Raw genomic sequence first — 16,066 nt, 5'->3', positions numbered from 1 at the left:
CTAGAGGATTCAAATTTCATAGCTAAGACCATATTTGTTCAAAATCAAGAAAAAGCATTCTATTTTAACACATCAACATTTACAACACAAAAGAGTTTCAACTACAAATTTGTGCAAAAGATGTAAATAACATGGAAATGTAAGCTTTAATTGTTTGCAGGACTGGAAAAGCTTACAACACCTGGTATTCCCAGACAGTCTCCGATTCAAGTACTAACCAGGCCCAACCCTAGGTAGCTTCTGAGATCAGACGAGATCAGGCGTTCTAAGGGTGGAATGGCCGTAAGCAAAAGAACCTTGCAAACTAGAGCATTCAAATTTCATAGCTAAGACCATATTTGTTCAAAACCAAGAAAAAGCATTCCATTTCAACACATCAAAATTTACAACACAAAAGAGTTTCAACTACAAATTTGTGCAAAAGATGTAAATAACATGGAAATGTAAGCTTTAATTGTTTGCAGGACTGGACAAGCTTACAACACCTGGTATTCCCATTCTGTCTCCCATTCAAGTACTAACCAGGCCCAACCCTAGATAGCTTCTGAGATCAGACGAGATCAGGCGTTCTAAGGGTGGAATGGCCGTAAGCAGAAGAACCTTGCAAACTAGAGGATTCAAATTTCATAGATAAGACCATATTTGTTCAAAACCAAGAAAAAGCATTCCATTTTAACACATCAACATTTAAAACACAAAAGAGTTTCAACTACAAATTTGTGCAAAAGATGTAAATAACATGGAAATGTAAGCTTTAATTGTTTGCAGGACTGGAAAAGCTTACAACACCTGGTATTCCCAGACAGTCTCCGATTCAAGTACTAACCAGGTCCAACCCTAGGTAGCTTCTGAGATCAGATGAGATCAGGCATCCAAAGGGTGGAATGGCCGTAAGCAGAAGAACCTTGCAAACTAGAGGATTCAAATTTCATAGATAAGACCATATTTGTTCAAAACCAAGAAAAAGCTTTCCATTTCAACACATCAAAATTTGCAACACAAAAGAGTTTCAACTACAAATTTGTGCAAAAGATGTAAATAACATGGAAATGTAAGCTTTAATTGTTTGCAGGACTGGAAAAGCTTACAACACCTGGTATTCCCAGACAGTCTCCCATTCAAGTACTAACCAGGCCCAATCCTAGGTAGCTTCTGAGATCAGACGAGATCAGGCGTTCTAACGGTGGAACGGCCGTAAGCAGAAGAACCTTGCAAACTAGAGGATTCAAATTTCATAGATAAGACCATATTTGTTCAAAACCAAGAAAAAGCATTCCATTTCAACACATCAAAATTTACAACACAAAAGAGTTTCAACTACAAATTTGTGCAAAAGATGTAAATAACATGGAAATGTAAGCTTTAATTGTTTGCAGGACTGGAAAAGCATACAACACCTGGTTTTCCCAGACAGTCTCCCATTCAAGTACTAACCAGGCCCAACCCTAGGCAACTTCTGAGATCAGACAAGATCAGGCGTTCTAAGGGTGGAATGGCCGTAAGCAAAAGAACTGTGCAAACTAGAGAATTCAAATTTCATAGATAAGACCATATTTGTTCAAAAACAAGAAAAAGAATTCCATTTCAACACATCAAAATTTACAACACAAAAGAGTTTCAACTACAAATTTGTGCAAAAGATGTAAATAACATGGAAATGTAAGCTTTAATTGTTTGCAGGACTGGAAAAGCTTACAACACCTGGTATTCCCAGACAGTCTCCCATTCAAGTACTAACCAGGCCCAACCCTAGGTAGCTTCTGAGATCAGACGAGAACAGGCGTTCTAAGGGTGGAATGGCCTTAAGCAGAAGAACCTTGCAAACTAGAGGATTCAAATTTCATAGCTAAGACCATATTTGTTCAAAACCAAGAAAAAGCATTCCATTTTAACACATCAACATTTACAACACAAAAGAGTTTCAAATACAAATTTGTGCAAAAGATGAAAAAAAATGGAAATGTAAGCTTTAATTGTTTGCAGGATTGAAAAAGCTTACAACACCTGGTATTCCCAGACAGTCTCCCATTCAAGTACTAACCAGGCCCAACCCTAGGCAGCTTCTGAGATCAGAGGAGATCAGGCATTCTAAGGGTGGAATGGCCGTAAGCAGAAGAACCTTGCAAACTAGAAGATTCAAATTTCATAGCTAAGACCATATTTGTTCAAAACCAAGAAAAAGCATTCCATTTTAACACATCAACATTTAAAACACAAAAGAGTTTCGAATACAAATTTGTGCAAAAGATGAAAAAAAATGGAAATGTTAGCTTTAATTGTTTGCAGGATTGAAAAAGCTTACAACACCTGGTATTCCCAGACAGTCTCCCATTCAAGTACTAACCAGGCCCAAGCCTAGATAGCTTCTGAGATCAGACGAGATCAGGCGTTCTAAGGGTGGAATGGCCGTAAGCAGAAGAACCTTGCAAAGTAGAGGATTCAAATTTCATAGATAAGACCATATTTGTTCAAAAACAAGAAAAAGCATTCCATTTCAACACATCAACATTTACACCACAAAAGAGTTTCAAATACAAATTTGTGCAAAAGATGAAAAAAAATGGAAATGTAAGCTTTAATTGTTTGCAGGATTGAAAAAGCTTACAACACCTGGTATTCCCAGACAGTCTCCCATTCAAGTACGAACCAGGACGAAGCCTAGGTAGCTTCTGAGATCAGACGAGATCAGGCGTTCTAAGGGTGGAATGGCCGTAGGCAGAAGAACTTTGCAAACTAGAGGATTCAAATTTCATAGATAAGACCATATTTGTTCAAAACCAAGAAAAAGCATTCCATTTCAACACATCAACATTTACAACACAAAAGAGTTTCAAATACAAATATCTACAAAAGATGAAAAAAAATGGAAATGTAAGCTTTAATTGTTTGCAGGATTGAAAAAGCTTACAACACCTGGTATTCCCAGACAGTCTCCCATTCAAGTACGAACCAGGCCGAAGCCTAGGTAGCTTCTGAGATCAGAAGAGATCAGGCGTTCTAAGGGTGGAATGGCTGTAGGCAGAAGAACTTTGCAAACTAGAGGATTCAAATTTCATAGATAAGACCATATTTGTTCAAAACCAAGAAAAAGCATTCCATTTCAACACATCAAAATTTACAACACAAAAGAGTTTCAACTACAAATTTGTGCAAAAGATGTAAATAACATGGAAATGTAAGCTTTAATTGTTTGCAGGATTGAAAAAGCTTACAACACCTGGTATTCCCAGACAGTCTCCCATTCAAGTACTAACCAGGCCCAGCCCTAGTTAGCTTCTGAGATCAGACAAGATCAGGCGTTCTAAGGGTGGATTGGCCGTAAGCAGAAGAACCGTGCAAACTAGAGAATTCAAATTTCATAGCTAAGACCATATTTGTTCAAAACCAAGAAAAAGCATTCCATTTCAACACATCAAAATTTACAACACAAAAGAGTTTGAACTACGAATTTGTGCAAAAGATGTAAATAACATGGAAATGTAAGCTTTAATTGTTTGCAGGACTGGAAAAGCATAGAACACCTGGTATTCCCAGACAGTCTCCCATTCAAGTACTAACCAGACCCAACCCTAGATAGCTTCTGAGATCAGACAAGATCAGGCGTTCTAAGGGTGGAATGGCCGTAAGCAGAAGAACCGTGCAAACTAGAGAATTCAAATTTCATAGCTAAGACCATATTTGTTCAAAACCAAGAAAAAGCATTCCATTTTAACACATCAACATTTACAACACAAAAGAGTTTCAAATACAAATTTGTGCAAAAGATGAAAAAAAATGGAAATGTTAGCTTTAATTGTTTGCAGGATTGAAAAAGCTTACAACACCTGGTATTCCCAGACAGTCTCCCATTCAAGTACGAACCAGGCCGAAGCCTAGGTAGCTTCTGAGATCAGACGAGATCAGGCGTTCTAAGGGTGGAATGGCCGTAGGCAGAAGAACTTTGCAAACTAGAGGATTCAAATTTCATAGATAAGACCATATTTGTTCAAAACCAAGAAAAAGCATTCCATTTCAACACATCAAAATTTACAACACAAAAGAGTTTCAACTACAAATTTGTGCAAAAGATGTAAATAACATGGAAATGTAAGCTTTAATTGTTTGCAGGACTGGAAAAGCTTACAAAACCTGGTATTCCCAGACAGTCTCCCATTCAAGTACTAACCAGGCCCAACCCTAGGTAGCTTCTGAGATCAGGCGTTCTAAGGGTGGAATGGCCGTAAGCAGAAGAACCTTGCAAACTAGAGGATTCAAATTTCATAGATAAGACCATATTTGTTCAAAACCAAGAAAAAGCATTACATTTCAACACATCAACATTTACAACACAAAAGAGTTTCAAATACAAATTTGTGCAAAAGATGAAAAAAATGGAAATGTAAGCTTTAATTGTTTGCATGATTGAAAAAGCTTACAAAACCTGGCATTCCCAGACAGTCTCCCATTCAAGTACTAACCAGGCCCAACCCTAGGTAGCTTCTGAGATCAGACGAGATCAGGCGTTCTAAGGGTGGAATGGCCATAAGCAGAAGAACTGTGCAAACTAGAGGATTCAAATTTCATAGCTAAGACCATATTTGTTCAAAACCAAGAAAAAGCATTCCATTTTAACACATCAACATTTACAACACAAAAGAGTTTCAAATACAAATTTGTGCAAAAGATGAAAAAAAATGGAAATGTAAGCTTTAATTGTTTGCAGGATTGAAAAAGCTTACAACACCTGGTATTCCCAGACAGTCTCCCATTCAAGTACTAACCAGGCCCAAGCCTAGATAGCTTCTGAGATCAGACGAGATCAGGCGTTCTAAGGGTGGAATGGCCGTAAGCAGAAGAACCTTGCAAAGTAGAGGATTCAAATTTCATAGATAAGACCATATTTGTTCAAAAACAAGAAAAAGCATTCCATTTCAACACATCAACATTTACACCACAAAAGAGTTTCAAATACAAATTTGTGCAAAAGATGAAAAAAAATGGAAATGTAAGCTTTAATTGTTTGCAGGATTGAAAAAGCTTACAACACCTGGTATTCCCAGACAGTCTCCCATTCAAGTACGAACCAGGCCAAAGCCTAGGTAGCTTCTGAGATCAGACGAGATCAGGCGTTCTAAGGGTGGAATGGCCGTAGGCAGAAGAACTTTGCAAACTAGAGGATTCAAATTTCATAGATAAGACCATATTTGTTCAAAACCAAGAAAAAGCATTCCATTTCAACACATCAAAATTTACAACACAAAAGAGTTTCAACTACAAATTTGTGCAAAAGATGTAAATAACATGGAAATGTAAGCTTTAATTGTTTGCAGGACTGGAAAAGCTTACAAAACCTGGTATTCCCAGACAGTCTCCCATTCAAGTACTAACCAGGCCCAACCCTAGGTAGCTTCTGAGATCAGGCGTTCTAAGGGTGGAATGGCCGTAAGCAGAAGAACCTTGCAAACTAGAGGATTCAAATTTCATAGATAAGACCATATTTGTTCAAAAACAAGAAAAAGCATTCCATTTCAACACATCAACATTTACAACACAAAAGAGTTTCAAATACAAATATCTACAAAAGATGAAAAAAAATGGAAATGTAAGCTTTAATTGTTTGCAGGATTGAAAAAGCTTACAACACCTGGTATTCCCAGACAGTCTCCCATTCAAGTACGAACCAGGCCGAAGCCTAGGTAGCTTCTGAGATCAGAAGAGATCAGGCGTTCTAAGGGTGGAATGGCCGTAGGCAGAAGAACTTTGCAAACTAGAGGATTCAAATTTCATAGATAAGACCATATTTGTTCAAAACCAAGAAAAAGCATTCCATTTCAACACATCAAAATTTACAACACAAAAGAGTTTCAACTACAAATTTGTGCAAAAGATGTAAATAACATGGAAATGTAAGCTTTAATTGTTTGCAGGATTGAAAAAGCTTACAACACCTGGTATTCCCAGACAGTCTCCCATTCAAGTACTAACCAGGCCCAGCCCTAGTTAGCTTCTGAGATCAGACAAGATCAGGCGTTCTAAGGGTGGATTGGCCGTAAGCAGAAGAACCGTGCAAACTAGAGAATTCAAATTTCATAGCTAAGACCATATTTGTTCAAAAACAAGAAAAAGCATTCCATTTCAACACATCAACATTTACACCACAAAAGAGTTTCAAATACAAATTTGTGCAAAAGATGAAAAAAAATGGAAATGTAAGCTTTAATTGTTTGCAGGATTGAAAAAGCTTACAACACCTGGTATTCCCAGACAGTCTCCCATTCAAGTACGAACCAGGCCGAAGCCTAGGTAGCTTCTGAGATCAGACGAGATCAGGCGTTCTAAGGGTGGAATGGCCGTAGGCAGAAGAACTTTGCAAACTAGAGGATTCAAATTTCATAGATAAGACCATATTTGTTCAAAACCAAGAAAAAGCATTCCATTTCAACACATCAAAATTTACAACACAAAAGAGTTTCAACTACAAATTTGTGCAAAAGATGTAAATAACATGGAAATGTAAGCTTTAATTGTTTGCAGGACTGGAAAAGCTTACAAAACCTGGTATTCCCAGACAGTCTCCCATTCAAGTACTAACCAGGCCCAACCCTAGGTAGCTTCTGAGATCAGGCGTTCTAAGGGTGGAATGGCCGTAAGCAGAAGAACCTTGCAAACTAGAGGATTCAAATTTCATAGATAAGACCATATTTGTTCAAAACCAAGAAAAAGCATTACATTTCAACACATCAACATTTACAACACAAAAGAGTTTCAAATACAAATTTGTGCAAAAGATGAAAAAAATGGAAATGTAAGCTTTAATTGTTTGCATGATTGAAAAAGCTTACAACACCTGGTATTCCCAGACAGTCTCCCATTCAAGTACTAACCAGGCCCAACTCTAGGTAGCTTCTGAGATCAGATGAGATCAGGCGTTCTAAGGGTGGAACGGCCGTAAGCAGAAGAACCTTGCAAACTAGATGATTCAAATTTCATAGCTAAGACCATATTTGTTCAAAACCAAGAAAAAGCATTCCATTTCAACACATCAACATTTACAACACAAAAGAGTTTCAAATACAAATTTGTGCAAAAGATGTAAATAACATGGAAATGTAAGCTTTAATTGTTTGCAGGATTGAAAAAGCTTACAAAACCTGGTATTCCCAGACAGTCTCCCATTCAAGTACTAACCAGGCCCAACCCTAGGTAGCTTCTGAGATCAGACGAGATCAGGCGTTCTAAAGGTGGAATGGCTGCAAGCAGAAGAACCTTGCAAACTAGAGGATTCAAATTTCATAGCTAAGACCATATTTGTTCAAAACCAAGAAAAAGCATTCCATTTCAACACATCAACATTTACAACACAAAAGAGTTTCAAATACAAATTTGTGCAAAAGATGTAAATAACATGGAAATGTAAGCTTTAATTGTTTAGAGGATTGGAAAAGCTTACAATACCTGGTATTCCCAGACAGTCTCCCATTCAAGTACTAACCAGGCCCAACCCTAGGTAGCTTCTTAGATCAGACGAGATCAGGCGTTCTAAAGTTGGAATGGCTGCAAGCAGAAGAACCTTGCAAACTAGAGGATTCAAATTTCATAGCTAAGACCATATTTGTTCAAAACCAAGAAAAAGCATTCCATTTCAACGCATCAACATTTACAACACAAAAGAGTTTCAACTACAAATTTGTGCAAAAGATGTAAATAACATGAAATGTAATCTTTAATTGTTTGCAGGATTGGAAAAGCTTACATCACCCGGTATTCCCAGACAGTCTCCCATTCAAGTACTAACCAGGCCCAACTCTAGGTAGCGTCTGAGATGAGACGAGATCAGGCGTTCTAAGGGTGGAATGGCCGTAAGCAGAAGAACCTTGCAAACTAGAGGATTCAAATTTCATAACTAAGAGCATGTTTGTACAAAACCAAGAAAAATCATTCCATTTCAACACATCAACATTTACAACACAAAAGAGTTTAAACTACAAATTTGTGCAAAAGATGTAAATAACATGGAAATGTAAGCTTTAATTGTTTGCAGGATTGGAAAAGCTTACAACACCTGGTATTCCCATACAGTCTCCCATTCAACTACTAACCAGGCCCAACCCTAAGTAGCTTTCGAGATCAGACGAGATGAGGCGTTCTAAGGGTGGAATGGCCGTAAGCAGAAGAAGCTGGCAAACTAGAGGATTCAAATTTCATAGCTAAGACCATATTTGTTCAAAACCAAGAAAATGCATTCCATTTCAACACATCAACATTTACAACACAAAAGAGTTTCAACTACAAATTTGTGCAAAAGATGTAAATAACATGGAAATGTAAGCTTTAATTGTTTGCAGGATTGAAAAAGCTTACAACACCTGGTATTCCCAGACAGCCTTCCATTCAACTACTAACCAGTCCCAACCCTAGGTAGCTTCTGAGAACAGACGAGATCAGGCGTTCTAAGGGTGGAATGGCCGTAAGCAGAAGAACCTTGCAAACTAGAGGATTCAAATTTCATAGCTAAGACCATATTTGTTCAAAACCAAGAAAAAGCATTCCATTTCAACACATCAACATTTACAACACAAAAGAGTTTCAACTACAAATTTGTGCAAAAGATGTAAATAACATGGAAATGTAAGCTTTAAATGTTTGCAGGATTGGAAAAGCTTACAACACCTGGTATTCCCAGACAGTCTCCCATTAAAGTACTAACCAGGCCCAACTCTAGGTAGCTTCTGAGATCAGACAAGATCAGGCAATCTAAGGGTGGAATGGCCGTAAGCAGAAGAACCTTGCAAACTAGAGGATTCAAATTTCATAGCAAAGACCATATTTGTTCAAAACCAAGAAAAAGCATTCCATTTCAACACATCAACATTTACAACACAAAATAGTTCCAACTACAAATTTGTGTAAAAGATGTAAATAACATGGAAATGTAAGCTTTAATTGTTTGCAGGATTGGAAAAGCTTACAACACCTGGTATACCCAGACAGTCTCCCATTCAAGTACTAACCAGGCCCAACCCTAAGTAGCTTTCGAGATCAGACGAGACGAGGCGTTCTAAGGGTGGAATGGCCGTAAGCAGAAGAAGCTGGCAAACTAGAGGATTCAAATTTCATAGCTAAGACCATATTTGTTCAAAACCAAGAGAATGCATTCCATTTCAACACATCAACATTTACAACACAAAAGAGTTTCAACTACAAATTTGTGCAAAAGATGTAAATAACATGGAAATGTAAGCTTTAATTGTTTGCAGGATTGGAAAAGCTTACACCACCTGGTATTCCCAGACAGCCTTCCATTCAACTACTAACCAGTCCCAACCCTAGGTAGCTTCTGATATCAGACGAGATCAGGCGTTCTAAGGGTGGAATGGCCGTAAGCAGAAGAACCTTGCAAACTAGAGGATTCAAATTTCATAGCTAAGACCATATTTGTTCAAAACCAAGAAAATGCATTCCATTTCAACACATCAACATTTACAACACAAAAGAGTTTCAACTACAAATTTGTGCAAAAGATGTAAATAACATGGAAATGTAAGCTTTAATTGTTTGCAGGATTGGAAAAGCTTACAACACCTGGTATTCCCAGACAGCCTTCCATTCAACTACTAACCAGTCCCAACCCTAGGTAGCTTCTGATATCAGACGAGATCAGGCGTTCTAAGGGTGGAATGGCCGTAAGCAGAAAAACCTTGCAAACTAGAGGATTCAAATTTCATAGCTAAGACCATATTTGTTCAAAACCAAGAAAATGCATTCCATTTCAACACATCAACATTTACAACACAAAAGAGTTTCAACTACAAATTTGTGCAAAAGATGTAAATAACATGGAAATGTAAGCTTTAATTGTTTGCAGGACTGAAAAAGCTTACAACACCTGGTATTCCCAGACAGTCTCCCATTCAAAGACTAACCAGGCCCAACTCTAGGTAGCTTCTGAGATCAGACGAGATCAGGCGTCCTAAGGGTGGAATGGCCGTAAGCAGAAGAACCTTGCAAACTAGAGGATTCAAATTTCATAGCTAAGACCATATTTGTTCAAAACTAAGAAAAAGCATTCCATTTCAACACATCAACATTTACAACACAAAAGAGTTTCAACTACAAATTTGTGTAAAAGATGTAAATAACATGGAAATGTAAGCTTTAATTGTTTGCAGGATTGGAAAAGCTTACAACACCTGGTATTCCCAGACAGTCTCCCATTCAAGTACTAACCAGGCCCAACCCAAGGTAGCTTCTGAGATCATACGAGATCAGGCGTTCTAAGGGTGGAATGGCCATAAGCAGAAAAACCTTGCAAACTAGAGGATTCAAATTTCATAGATAAGACCATATTTGTTCAAAATCAAGAAAAAGCATTCCATTTCAACACATCAACATTTACAACACAAAAGAGTTTCAAATACAAATTTGTGCAAAAGATGAAAAAAAAATGGAAATGTAAGCTTTAATTGTTTGCAGGATTGGAAAAGCTTACAACACCTGGTATTCCCACACAGTCTCCCATTCAAGTACTAACCAGGCCCAATCCTAGGTAGCTTCTGAGATCAGACGAGATCAGGCATTCTAAGGGTGGAATGGTCGTAAGCAGAAGAACCTTGCAAACTAGAGGATTCAAATTTCATAGCTAAGACCATATTTGTTCAAAACCAAGAAAAAGCATTCCATTTCAACACATCAACATTTACAACACAAAAGAGTTTCAAATACAAATTTGTGCAAAAGATGAAAAAAAAATGGAAATGTAAGCTTTAATTGTTTGCAGGATTGGAAAAGCTTACAACACCTGGTATTCCCAGACAGCCTCCTATTTAAGTACTAACCAGGCCCAACCCTAGGTAGCTTCTTAGATCAGACGAGATCAGGCCTTCTAAGGGTGGAATGGCCGTAGGCAGAAGAACCTTGCAAACTAGAGGATTCAAATTTCATAGCTAAGACCATATTTGTTCAAAACCAAGAAAAAGCATTCCATTTCAACACATCAACATTTACAAGACAAAAGAGTTTCAACTACAAATTTGTGCAAAAGATGTAAATAACATGGAAATGTAAGCTTTACTTGTTTGCAGGATTGAAAAAGCTTACAACACCTGGTATTCCCAGACAGTCTCCCATTCAAAGACTAACCAGGCCCAACCCTAGGTAGCTTCTGAGATCAGACGAGATCAGGCGTCCTAAGGGTGGAATGGCCGTAAGCAGAAGAACCTTGCAAACTAGAGGATTCAAATTTCATAGCTAAGACCATATTTGTTCAAAACTAAGAAAAAGCATTCCATTTCAACACATCAACATTTACAACACAAAAGAGTTTCAACTACAAATTTGTGTAAAAGATGTAAATAACATGGAAATGTAAGCTTTAATTGTTTGCAGGATTGGAAAAGCTTACAACACCTGGTATTCCCAGACAGTCTCCCATTCAAGTACTAACCAGGCCCAACCCAAGGTAGCTTCTGATATCAGACGAGATCAGGCGTTCTAAGGGTGGAATGGCCGTAAGCAGAAGAACCTTGCAAACTAGATGATTCAAATTTCATAGCTAAGACCATATTTGTTCAAAACCAAGAAAAAGCATTCCATTTCAACACATCAACATTTACAAGACAAAAGAGTTTCAACTACAAATTTGTGCAAAAGATGTAAATAACATGGAAATGTAAGCTTTAATTGTTTGCAGGATTGGAAAAGCTTACAACACCTGGTATTCCCAGACAGTCTCCCATTAAAGTACTAACCAGGCCCAACTCTAGGTAGCTTCTGAGATCAGACGAGATCAGGCGTTCTAAGGGTGGAATGGCCGTAAGCAGAAGAACCTTGCAAACTAGAGGATTCAAATTTCATAGATAAAACCATATTTGTTCAAAACCAAGAAAATGCATTCCATTTCAACACATCAACATTTACAACACAAAAGAGTTTAAACTACTAATTTGTGCAAAAGATGTAAATAACATGGAAATGTAAGCTTTAATTGTTTGCAGAATTGGAAAAGCTTACAACACCTGGTATTCCCATACAGTCTCCCATTCAACTACTAACCAGGCCAAAGCCTAGGTAGCTTCTGAGATCAGACGACATGAGGCGTTCTGAGGGTGGAATGGCCGTAAGCAAAAGACCATATTTGTTCAAAACCAAGAAAAAGCATTCCATTTCAACACATCAACATTTACAAGACAAAAGAGTTTCAACTACAAATTTGTGCAAAAGATGTAAATAACATGGAAATGTAAGCTTTAATTGTTTGCAGGATTGGAAAAGCTTACAACACCTGGTATTCCCAGACAGTCTCCCATTAAAGTACTAACCAGGCCCAACTCTAGGTAGCTTCTGAGATCAGATGAGATCAGGCGTTCTAAGGGTGGAATGGCCGTAAGCAGAAGAACCTTGCAAACTAGAGGATTCAAATTTCATAGATAAAACCATATTTGTTCAAAACCAAGAAAATGCATTCCATTTCAACACATCAACATTTACAACACAAAAGAGTTTAAACTACTAATTTGTGCAAAAGATGTAAATAACATGGAAATGTAAGCTTTAATTGTTTGCAGAATTGGAAAAGCTTACAACACCTGGTATTCCCACACAGTCTCCCATTCAACTACTAACCAGGCCAAAGCCTAGGTAGCTTCTGAGATCAGACGACATGAGGCGTTCTGAGGGTGGAATGGCCGTAAGCAGAAGACCATATTTGTTCAAAACCAAGAAAAAGCATTCCATTTCAACACATCAACATTTACAACACAAAAGAGTTTCAACTACAAATTTGTGTAAAAGATGTAAATAACATGGAAATGTAAGCTTTAATTGTTTGCAGGATTGGAAAAGCTTACAACACCTGGTATTCCCAGACAGTCTCCCATTCAAGTACTAACCAGGCCCAACTCTAGGTAGCTTCTGAGATCAGATGAGATCAGGCGTTCTAAGGGTGGAACGGCCGTAAGCAGAAGAACCTTGCAAACTAGATGATTCAAATTTCATAGCTAAGACCATATTTGTTCAAAACCAAGAAAAAGCATTCCATTTCAACACATCAACATTTACAACACAAAAGAGTTTCAAATACAAATTTGTGCAAAAGATGTAAATAACATGGAAATGTAAGCTTTAATTGTTTGCAGGATTGAAAAAGCTTACAAAACCTGGTATTCCCAGACAGTCTCCCATTCAAGTACTAACCAGGCCCAACCCTAGGTAGCTTCTGAGATCAGACGAGATCAGGCGTTCTAAAGTTGGAATGGCTGCAAGCAGAAGAACCTTGCAAACTAGAGGATTCAAATTTCATAGCTAAGACCATATTTGTTCAAAATCAAGAAAAAGCATTCCATTTCAACACATCAACATTTACAACACAAAAGAGTTTCAAATACAAATTTGTGCAAAAGATGAAAAAAAATGGAAATGTAAGCTTTAATTGTTTGCAGGATTGGAAAAGCTTACATCACCCGGTATTCCCAGACAGTCTCCCATTCAAGTACTAACCAGGCCCAACTCTAGGTAGCGTCTGAGATGAGACGAGATCAGGCGTTCTAAGGGTGGAATGGCCGTAAGCAGAAGAACCTTGCAAACTAGAGGATTCAAATTTCATAACTAAGAGCATGTTTGTACAAAACCAAGAAAAATCATTCCATTTCAACACATCAACATTTACAACACAAAAGAGTTTAAACTACAAATTTGTGCAAAAGATGTAAATAACATGGAAATGTAAGCTTTAATTGTTTGCAGGATTGGAAAAGCTTACAACACCTGGTATTCCCAGACAGTCTCCCATTCAACTACTAACCAGGCCCAACCCTAAGTAGCTTTTGAGATCAGACGAGATGAGGCGTTCTAAGGGTGGAATGGCCGTAAGCAGAAGAAGCTGGCAAACTAGAGGATTCAAATTTCATAGCTAAGACCATATTTGTTCAAAACCAAGAAAATGCATTCCATTTCAACACATCAACATTTACAACACAAAAGAGTTTCAACTACAAATTTGTGCAAAAGATGTAAATAACATGGAAATGTAAGCTTTAATTGTTTGCAGGATTGGAAAAGCTTACAACACCTGGTATTCCCAGACAGCCTTCCATTCAACTACTAACCAGTCCCAACCCTAGGTAGCTTCTGAGAACAGACGAGATCAGGCGTTCTAAGGGTGGAATGGCCGTAAGCAGAAGAACCTTGCAAACTAGAGGATTCAAATTTCATAGCTAAGACCATATTTGTTCAAAACCAAGAAAAAGCATTCCATTTCAACACATCAACATTTACAACACAAAAGAGTTTCAACTACAAATTTGTGCAAAAGATGTAAATAACATGGAAATGTAAGCTTTAAATGTTTGCAGGATTGGAAAAGCTTACAACACCTGGTATTCCCAGACAGTCTCCCATTAAAGTACTAACCAGGCCCAACTCTAGGTAGCTTCTGAGATCAGACAAGATCAGGCAATCTAAGGGTGGAATGGCCGTAAGCAGAAGAACCTTGCAAACTAGAGGATTCAAATTTCATAGCAAAGACCATATTTGTTCAAAACCAAGAAAAAGCATTCCATTTCAACACATCAACATTTACAACACAAAAGAGTTTCAACTACAAATTTGTGTAAAAGATGTAAATAACATGGAAATGTAAGCTTTAATTGTTTGCAGGATTGGAAAAGCTTACAACACCTGGTATTCCCAGACAGTCTCCCATTCAAGTACTAACCAGGCCCAACCCTAGGTATCTTCTGAGATCAGACGAGATCAGGCAATCTAAGTGTGGAATGGCCGTAAGCAGAAGAACCTTGCAAACTAGAGGATTTAAATTTCATAGCTAAGAGCATATTTGTTCAAAACCAAGAAAAAGCATTCCATTTCAACACATCAACATTTACAACACAAAAGAGTTTCAAATACAAATTTGTGCAAAAGATGTAAATAACATGGAAATGTAAGCTTTAATTGTTTGCAGGACTGGAAAAGCTTACAACACCTGGTATTCCCAGACAGTCTCCCATTCAAGTACTAACCAGGCCCAACTCTAGGTAGCTTCTGAGATCAGACAAGATCAGGCAATCTAAGGGTGGAATGGCCGTAAGCAGAAGAACCTTGCAAACTAGAGGATTCAAATTTCATAGCAAAGACCATATTTGTTCAAAACCAAGAAAAAGCATTCCATTTCAACACATCAACATTTACAACACAAAAGAGTTTCAACTACAAATTTGTGTAAAAGATGTAAATAACATGGAAATGTAAGCTTTAATTGTTTGCAGGATTGGAAAAGCTTACAACACCTGGTATTCCCAGACAGTCTCCCATTCAAGTACTAACCAGGCCCAACCCTAGGTAGCTGCTGATATCAGACGAGATCAGACGTTCTAAGGGTGAAATGGCCGTAAGCAGAAGAACCTTGCAAACTAGAGGATTCAAATGTCATAGCTAAGACCATATTTGTTCAAAACCAAGAAAAAGCATTCCATTTCAACACATCAACATTTACAACACAAAAGAGTTTCAAATACAAATCCACTATTCGGAATATGGTGTTCATGGTGTCCTGAAAACCTGTACGACAAAAAATAAAGTCAAAACATGTATAGAAACTGAAACATTTCCTACCTGTTACACACTAGCGGACAGATAGAAAGCGAGCCACACACAGTTTCAGATGGATTGGAACATCTTTGGCCGAATTCATTTTTCAGAATATGGGGTTCACTGTGTCCTGCAAACCTGTAAGACAAAAAATAAAGTCAAAATATGTATAGAAAATGAAAGATCACCTACCTGTTACACACTAGTGGACAGATAGAAAGCGAGTCACACGCAGATGAAAACGGATGGAACATCCATTATTATTATTCCGAATATCGGGTTTATGGTGTCCTGAAAACCTGTAAGACAAAAAATAAATTCAAAACATGAATAGAAACTGAAACATCACCTACCTGTTAATCACTAGTGGACAGATAGAAAGCGAGGCAAACACAGTTTCAGATGGATGCATTACTGTTGGGCAAATAAACTATTCGGAATATGGTGTTCATGGTGTCCTAAAAACCTGTAAGACAAAAAATAAAGTCAAAACATGTACAGAAAC

General features: G+C 37.7%; 44 pseudogenes; all 44 read right to left on the bottom strand.

The window, feature by feature from the left end:
* Nucleotides 1-169: 169 nt before the first annotated feature.
* Nucleotides 170-288, bottom strand: LOC140570502 (5S ribosomal RNA; annotated as a pseudogene).
* Nucleotides 289-473: 185 nt separating this feature from the next.
* Nucleotides 474-592, bottom strand: LOC140571750 (5S ribosomal RNA; annotated as a pseudogene).
* Nucleotides 593-777: 185 nt separating this feature from the next.
* Nucleotides 778-896, bottom strand: LOC140566724 (5S ribosomal RNA; annotated as a pseudogene).
* A 185-nt stretch (nt 897-1,081) lies between these two features.
* Nucleotides 1,082-1,200, bottom strand: LOC140566973 (5S ribosomal RNA; annotated as a pseudogene).
* Nucleotides 1,201-1,385: 185 nt separating this feature from the next.
* Nucleotides 1,386-1,504, bottom strand: LOC140566888 (5S ribosomal RNA; annotated as a pseudogene).
* A 185-nt stretch (nt 1,505-1,689) lies between these two features.
* LOC140566762 (5S ribosomal RNA) lies at nt 1,690-1,808 on the bottom strand (annotated as a pseudogene).
* A 184-nt stretch (nt 1,809-1,992) lies between these two features.
* LOC140566362 (5S ribosomal RNA) lies at nt 1,993-2,111 on the bottom strand (annotated as a pseudogene).
* Nucleotides 2,112-2,295: 184 nt separating this feature from the next.
* On the bottom strand, nt 2,296-2,414 carry LOC140571280 (5S ribosomal RNA; annotated as a pseudogene).
* Nucleotides 2,415-2,901: 487 nt separating this feature from the next.
* Nucleotides 2,902-3,020, bottom strand: LOC140568405 (5S ribosomal RNA; annotated as a pseudogene).
* A 185-nt stretch (nt 3,021-3,205) lies between these two features.
* On the bottom strand, nt 3,206-3,324 carry LOC140570082 (5S ribosomal RNA; annotated as a pseudogene).
* A 185-nt stretch (nt 3,325-3,509) lies between these two features.
* LOC140568110 (5S ribosomal RNA) lies at nt 3,510-3,628 on the bottom strand (annotated as a pseudogene).
* A 184-nt stretch (nt 3,629-3,812) lies between these two features.
* LOC140568230 (5S ribosomal RNA) lies at nt 3,813-3,931 on the bottom strand (annotated as a pseudogene).
* Nucleotides 3,932-4,408: 477 nt separating this feature from the next.
* Nucleotides 4,409-4,527, bottom strand: LOC140573212 (5S ribosomal RNA; annotated as a pseudogene).
* Nucleotides 4,528-4,711: 184 nt separating this feature from the next.
* Nucleotides 4,712-4,830, bottom strand: LOC140571279 (5S ribosomal RNA; annotated as a pseudogene).
* Nucleotides 4,831-5,014: 184 nt separating this feature from the next.
* Nucleotides 5,015-5,133, bottom strand: LOC140568163 (5S ribosomal RNA; annotated as a pseudogene).
* A 478-nt stretch (nt 5,134-5,611) lies between these two features.
* On the bottom strand, nt 5,612-5,730 carry LOC140568392 (5S ribosomal RNA; annotated as a pseudogene).
* Nucleotides 5,731-5,915: 185 nt separating this feature from the next.
* Nucleotides 5,916-6,034, bottom strand: LOC140570081 (5S ribosomal RNA; annotated as a pseudogene).
* A 184-nt stretch (nt 6,035-6,218) lies between these two features.
* LOC140568229 (5S ribosomal RNA) lies at nt 6,219-6,337 on the bottom strand (annotated as a pseudogene).
* Nucleotides 6,338-6,814: 477 nt separating this feature from the next.
* On the bottom strand, nt 6,815-6,933 carry LOC140571836 (5S ribosomal RNA; annotated as a pseudogene).
* Nucleotides 6,934-7,118: 185 nt separating this feature from the next.
* Nucleotides 7,119-7,237, bottom strand: LOC140565988 (5S ribosomal RNA; annotated as a pseudogene).
* Nucleotides 7,238-7,422: 185 nt separating this feature from the next.
* LOC140568205 (5S ribosomal RNA) lies at nt 7,423-7,541 on the bottom strand (annotated as a pseudogene).
* Nucleotides 7,542-7,725: 184 nt separating this feature from the next.
* On the bottom strand, nt 7,726-7,844 carry LOC140568301 (5S ribosomal RNA; annotated as a pseudogene).
* Nucleotides 7,845-8,029: 185 nt separating this feature from the next.
* LOC140568000 (5S ribosomal RNA) lies at nt 8,030-8,148 on the bottom strand (annotated as a pseudogene).
* A 185-nt stretch (nt 8,149-8,333) lies between these two features.
* LOC140568336 (5S ribosomal RNA) lies at nt 8,334-8,452 on the bottom strand (annotated as a pseudogene).
* A 185-nt stretch (nt 8,453-8,637) lies between these two features.
* On the bottom strand, nt 8,638-8,756 carry LOC140567444 (5S ribosomal RNA; annotated as a pseudogene).
* A 185-nt stretch (nt 8,757-8,941) lies between these two features.
* On the bottom strand, nt 8,942-9,060 carry LOC140568324 (5S ribosomal RNA; annotated as a pseudogene).
* Nucleotides 9,061-9,549: 489 nt separating this feature from the next.
* Nucleotides 9,550-9,668, bottom strand: LOC140568395 (5S ribosomal RNA; annotated as a pseudogene).
* A 185-nt stretch (nt 9,669-9,853) lies between these two features.
* LOC140567672 (5S ribosomal RNA) lies at nt 9,854-9,972 on the bottom strand (annotated as a pseudogene).
* A 185-nt stretch (nt 9,973-10,157) lies between these two features.
* Nucleotides 10,158-10,276, bottom strand: LOC140572398 (5S ribosomal RNA; annotated as a pseudogene).
* A 185-nt stretch (nt 10,277-10,461) lies between these two features.
* On the bottom strand, nt 10,462-10,580 carry LOC140571636 (5S ribosomal RNA; annotated as a pseudogene).
* Nucleotides 10,581-10,765: 185 nt separating this feature from the next.
* Nucleotides 10,766-10,884, bottom strand: LOC140568252 (5S ribosomal RNA; annotated as a pseudogene).
* A 185-nt stretch (nt 10,885-11,069) lies between these two features.
* Nucleotides 11,070-11,188, bottom strand: LOC140566665 (5S ribosomal RNA; annotated as a pseudogene).
* Nucleotides 11,189-11,373: 185 nt separating this feature from the next.
* LOC140572728 (5S ribosomal RNA) lies at nt 11,374-11,492 on the bottom strand (annotated as a pseudogene).
* A 185-nt stretch (nt 11,493-11,677) lies between these two features.
* Nucleotides 11,678-11,796, bottom strand: LOC140571327 (5S ribosomal RNA; annotated as a pseudogene).
* A 451-nt stretch (nt 11,797-12,247) lies between these two features.
* On the bottom strand, nt 12,248-12,366 carry LOC140570357 (5S ribosomal RNA; annotated as a pseudogene).
* Nucleotides 12,367-12,817: 451 nt separating this feature from the next.
* Nucleotides 12,818-12,936, bottom strand: LOC140571835 (5S ribosomal RNA; annotated as a pseudogene).
* Nucleotides 12,937-13,121: 185 nt separating this feature from the next.
* LOC140567487 (5S ribosomal RNA) lies at nt 13,122-13,240 on the bottom strand (annotated as a pseudogene).
* A 184-nt stretch (nt 13,241-13,424) lies between these two features.
* Nucleotides 13,425-13,543, bottom strand: LOC140568300 (5S ribosomal RNA; annotated as a pseudogene).
* Nucleotides 13,544-13,728: 185 nt separating this feature from the next.
* LOC140567547 (5S ribosomal RNA) lies at nt 13,729-13,847 on the bottom strand (annotated as a pseudogene).
* A 185-nt stretch (nt 13,848-14,032) lies between these two features.
* On the bottom strand, nt 14,033-14,151 carry LOC140568334 (5S ribosomal RNA; annotated as a pseudogene).
* Nucleotides 14,152-14,336: 185 nt separating this feature from the next.
* On the bottom strand, nt 14,337-14,455 carry LOC140567442 (5S ribosomal RNA; annotated as a pseudogene).
* A 185-nt stretch (nt 14,456-14,640) lies between these two features.
* Nucleotides 14,641-14,759, bottom strand: LOC140571640 (5S ribosomal RNA; annotated as a pseudogene).
* Nucleotides 14,760-14,944: 185 nt separating this feature from the next.
* LOC140567193 (5S ribosomal RNA) lies at nt 14,945-15,063 on the bottom strand (annotated as a pseudogene).
* Nucleotides 15,064-15,248: 185 nt separating this feature from the next.
* LOC140567323 (5S ribosomal RNA) lies at nt 15,249-15,367 on the bottom strand (annotated as a pseudogene).
* Nucleotides 15,368-16,066: the final 699 nt, after the last annotated feature.

This window comes from Salminus brasiliensis, chromosome 11 (assembly GCF_030463535.1).
Source record: "Salminus brasiliensis chromosome 11, fSalBra1.hap2, whole genome shotgun sequence".
Taxonomy (NCBI): Eukaryota; Metazoa; Chordata; class Actinopteri; order Characiformes; family Bryconidae; genus Salminus; species Salminus brasiliensis.
This window is presented reverse-complemented; position numbering and strand designations above follow the sequence as displayed.